We start from the raw sequence: 5,868 nt of genomic DNA, 5'->3' as shown, positions 1-5,868 counted from the left end.
GATCAGCAATATTATTATTTAGAGGATTGTAAAAACGGTGCCGTATAAAAAAATCATTCGCACCGAAATATATATACACACACATAGAGAGAGAAGCAGGAGAGAGAAAGAAAGAGAGAGAGGGGGAGAGAGAGAGAGGGAGAGAGAGAGAGGGAGAGAGAGAGAGAGAGAGAGAGAGAGAGAGAGAGAGAGGATGGATACTACTACAAATGACAAATATGAAAATAATGTGACATGAAGGATTGCCCTTTAAGTTCTAAGTTACCATCGAAACGAAATCGAATTTGTTTTCCGCGATGTTGAAATTGATAAAATAACGTCTGGTTTAAAGAGTTGAATTCTGAGTCAAAATTATTATCGGTTACCCTCTTCCCCACATTTCTGGTCATATCCTCGTTTAAAAAACTACTACTACTACTACTACTACTACTACTACTACTACTACTACTACTACTAATAATAATAATAATAATAATAATAATAGTAGTAGTAGTAGTAGTAGTAGTAGTAGTAGTAGTAGTAGTAGTACCGTTGTTGTTGCTGCTGCTGTTATTCTTTATTTCCATTATTCTTTCGTTCCCTGTGTTACCCCCATGCCACTTCTCACCTCTTTCCGGCAGCTTAGAGACGCAACACTTCCTTCAACGCATGTGCTGTTCTGAGTTTGGGTACCAAATATGTATGTCCTATGAAGTTTGGTATTTGCAGCTTTCCATGCCAGAATATTGCCTTCTTTGAGATGGTCCCAAGCACACTAATCACAATAGATGCCGCACTCACTTTTTGAGACTCTGTGGTTGCGTTTCACTTACAATACGAGGGTTTTGTACACCACAACTTTCTTGTTCTGTCCTCACAAAATTCTGGTCAGCAGAAATAGCTACAGCGATGAAGGTCCCTTCTTCGGACTCCTTCCGTAGGAGAGTGATGTCTAGTCAGTTATTTTGTATCTTCTTATCTGTGTAGCTCAGAATATTCCACGTCAGTGGTAACTGCTGAGATTTTTTTTCTTTGTAACTCAGATTTTGTTGGAACTCCAGGAGCCTTGCATGCGTAGCGGGCTTGCTACATGCAGCCTACAGTACTATGCTATATTCTTTCTAACTATCTAGTACTTGCCTGATTATTCTAGCCGTGACATGGATACAAACCTTTTATAACAGTTCTACCGGGCATTCTATTCCGATTCCCTTCATATTCCTCTTGATGCCTTCTGATGCTGTCCCCAAGGACCCAACAATAATTGTCACTATCTTCATCTAGTTTTTCTTCTTTCTATTTTTTTCCATTTCTTGTCGAGTGTCTTCCCGATATCTACGGCAAAGAAACTCACTATATACATTGATAAGTCATTAAATTAAACACACCAGGTTGTTCACTTTCAATATGAAATTACGTTATGGGGAGAAAGATTACATGTGTGGTAATCGTTCTCACAGCGACAATGTTATCAGTACGTGTGAATAGTAGTTAAAACAATCTTTTGCACTTCTTGCATTGATAGTAAGCCAAGGATCACTTTCGAAGAATTTTCAGCTCCATTTTCATCATTCCAAGTGCTCCTGCATTCACTGGTATCGTAACCACCTGGAGAGGTCACATTTTTTCAATTTCAATGAGCAAATCTTTATGTTTTCTGAACTTGCCAAATTTTTTTGCCGAAATATTATGATCGCAAGGAATACTTAAGTCGATCAATAAGCAAACTTTATTGGTTTGGTCTTTCACAACAATGTCCGGTTTATTAGCTGTGATGTTTCTGTCTGTATATACTAGAAAGTTCCAAAGCATCGTTACATTTTCTCCTTCAGTTACAGCTTCAGGGCGGTGCTTATCCCACTTGTCGACAATAAAGAGGCCCTCAGACGAAAGGTGATTAGGAAAGATGTCTAGAAAATCAGAATATATATATTACTGCCATAAAATAGATCTCGCTTTAATTAACTCAAACATCAGAAATTGTTTCTAACATGGTAAATTATGATTGATTTTTTTAATTAACATTTTTACTTACACGTTTCATCAGTCCGAATACTCATTCAAAATGAGTTATCGTGTAAAAAGGTTGAACAACAAAATATCACAGACAATTTAACCCACCAAAGAAACGCTATATAAGAAGAAACTGTCGCTTTTGTGTGTGCGTATAGAGCATGAAATAATGTAGATATTATCAAGAGTTATCTTAACTATTACACTAAATCACCAAATGAGAACTACATAAACCACATCCAATGACAAAAAAAAGCTGAATACATTTTATGCAAAACTATTTCAATGCAAACTTCTTTTTATGAAATCCGAAAGGTAAGGCTGATGTGTGGCTGCAAGATGATAAAAAATTAATAGATTTTTCTTCGAGATATTGTATTTATTTATAGTAAAAGAATTATATCCAACTGGTGTGTAAGTGTACGTGTATAGGCAACAAGATTTTATGGCTAATTGTAGAACATTTTTTAGCTCATGTGCATTTTGCGCCGTGTAAGTTTATTTTAGTGACTAATGGAAAACAAAGAAGTTTGGTTTTCTTAGGCAACTTAAGTAGTTGTTTTATATAGAGTATATTTTTATTGCATTGTTATTTTTCTTAAAACTTCTGTAACGTTTATCTAAGGTGATTTGAAGGCTAGTCAAAGCTGTAAGGATGTAAGTATAAGACTATTTATCTGGATATTACGGTTGAGATTTTTAATAAATCTGTGGTGATTGATGTATACAATAAGACGGACAATTTTCATTTTAGAATAGCAGCTATGCCGTATATGGTTAAGTTCAGGCCACTAGACTGAGGTAATAGCGCAAGTTATAAGTTTTGGAAAGAGAGTTATTACATGGGATTTATTTGTTGCTAATATTCTTCGTGCCGAACGGTCAGACAATATTATGATGCAAAATATTAAACATTTTAATGATAAAGTAGTTGTATACTGTCAACTTAATGTGACAGTCCCTTGAAAGGAATAATACTACTGTTGGTTAGACCTAGGAAGCTGCACCGCTTCCTGTCGGCCTTGACACATTTCCTGTGTCCTTATGTCTACAAGGGGGAGACATGCACCTCCATCTAGCTAAGCCTGCATCCAGAGACATGTTTCTGAGTCTTTGTTTGCCATCAGTGTGGAGTAGCATGACCTGCTAGTCGAAGAAGCCTGCCAAGCTCTTGTAAACATATAATAATTCTTTAGAAATGTATTATTTCTAAATTTTAATGTTAGGCTGAATTTACATTCTTTTATTAAGTAAGTCTGGAATTATTTCATTCTTACAGTTAATTTGAAAATTAGAAAGTTGACATCAGTAAGAAATCATGACGAATATTTGGTGTGCGTAAATGTGACAAGGTGGTAGAATCGTTAGGCGGCGAGCTGGCAGAAGCGATACCCCTCCGGGCGAAATGTTTTCGTCTGCCGTTACGTTCTGAGTTCTAATTCCGCCGAGGACGACTTTGCCTTTCATCCATACGGGGTCGATAAATTAAGTACCAGTTACTACTGGGGTCGATGTAATCGACTTAGTCCCTTTGTCTGTCCTTGTTTGTCCCCTTTATGTTTAGCCCCTTGTGGGCAATAAAGAAATAAGAAATAAGAATCGTTAGCACGCCGGGCACGATGCTTAGTAGCATTTCGTCTGTCGCTTCGTTTTGAGCTCAAATTCCACCGAGATCAACTTTGCTTCTCATCCTTTCGGGATCGATAATATAAGTACCAGTCTAGCACTGGGGTCGATGTAATCGACTAACCTCCTCCCCAAACTGCTGGCCTCGTGCTACAATTTAAAGTCAACATATGGTGTGCGTACACACACATATATACATGGCTGTATGGTTAAAAAGCTCACTTTCTGACCACGTAGTTTCGGGTTCATTCCGACTGCGCAGCACCAAGCCCACCAATACCTTGCGAATGAATTTGCTAGACAGTAACTGTACTGAAGCCTGTTGTATGTGTGTATATATCTTTACAAGGCAGCGGGCTGCCAGAATCATTAGAACGCCGGATAAAATGCTTAGCCGCATTTCTTCCGTCTTCATATTCTGATTCCAAATTCTGCTGAGGTTGATTTTGTCTCTCATCTTTTCGGAGTCGATAAAATAAGTACCAGTTGATGTAATCGACTCAACCATCAACCAACTTCCCCGAAATAGCTGACATTGTGCCAAAATTTGAAACGAATATAAAGCATTCGTTGAGTTCAATAAGACAAGCTGATATATTTTTAGGTTGTTTGTCTCTCCCCTCTCATTGGTCAGTGAGGATTTCTTCTACATTATTTACATTTGACGGATACTTGTTTTCATCTTATTTTTTGTTAACACAACGTTTCGGCTGATATACTCTCCAGCCTTCATCAGGTGCCTTGGGGAAATTTCGAACCTGGGTTCTCATTCCTAAGGTATTTTTCGATGTTGAGATTGTTACTATTCTTCTTTTTTTTTCTTCTTCTTCTTCTCATAATTATTATTATTATTTAGGTCACTGCCTGGAATTGAACTCGGAATCTTGGGGTCAGTAACCCGCGTTCTTAACCACTACGCCATATGCCCGTCAAATGTCAATAATGTAAATAATGTACATAATTCCACATCTCTTAAATATAGAACTGTATGATTTCTTCTGTTTTAGTGTTTTTTTACCCATCGCAAGAACTGATTCGAGCAAACGATTGACAGTTGTCTGTCTGGTCATGTGATTTGTGACCAAGCGATAACGATCATCAACATGCCTCTTCGGAATTTTTTTAAATGCTTGAATATTTCCTTCTCTTGAATCAAAATATATGCGTAATATTTTATTTTGATTTTTATAAGCTAATTCATTTCCTATCAAATATTTGTTGAATTTATTGTTCGTCTTATATAAGTGCTTTGGAATTAGGTTCAACGATATTACTTATAAGTCAGTATTACAATATTAAGCTACAACTAATTAACAAACTTGAAAAACCATCAAAAAGATGAGCCAAAAGCAATTGGCGAACCGAATAAGGATTTCACATTCTAATGCAGCTACGACCGGCGATACCTCGAAGTCACACTTAATTTTATATTTATATATGCGTGGGTGCGCGTGCACATGGGTATTTGTAATTATTAACCTTACACTTACAACACAGAGCAATTACAATGCGCATGACCACACAAAACACTGAAAATTGTTGAACTATTATAAGGAAACAAATCATCTATACAAAATTACCCACGAAAACAGTGGAGAAAAAAAAAAACTAGAGGCGTAGTACAATACTGAAACAAGCATAGAAATAGTTTCCACGAAGAAAGCAGTGCTCAATGCCCGTTACAGTGTTTCTGTGTTTCGTTGAATGATGGAGGAAGTTATACACAAACTGGAAACCAGTCCTGATTACTTGTGACAAAGTGAATTCCACTAAAGACAACCATCGTGACAGGTAATGCTATCAAACTTGACAGCAGGTTTATTCCACCATGTATGCAGACCACGGTGGGATTTAAACTCAAAATAAATATGAAAAGGTATCAAGTCCGACGTCCTTACAGTTACCTCAATCTGTTGCTATAGATTGCTACTTTATCGATTCTGAACTGATGAAAGGTAATGCTGCCCTCGGCGGAAATTGAACTCTGACCGCAGGCAGCTGGATCATGTGACGCGACTCATTTTGTCCGTCGGAATGAAGATGCAAATTTACCGAATATGTATGCATACGAAAATGCATTTATACATATTTACACATTCAGGTATGACTCGTGCCATTGAGTCACTTTGTTACATCTGCCGGATAATGATAGATTTTAGAATATATATATGTATGTGTGTTGTATATCTAGATCTAAATCTATCTATCTATCTATCTATCTATCTACCTATCTATCTATCTATATATATA

Source organism: Octopus bimaculoides, chromosome 7 (genome assembly GCF_001194135.2).
Source record: "Octopus bimaculoides isolate UCB-OBI-ISO-001 chromosome 7, ASM119413v2, whole genome shotgun sequence".
Classification (NCBI taxonomy): Eukaryota; Metazoa; Mollusca; class Cephalopoda; order Octopoda; family Octopodidae; genus Octopus; species Octopus bimaculoides.
This window is presented reverse-complemented; position numbering follows the sequence as displayed.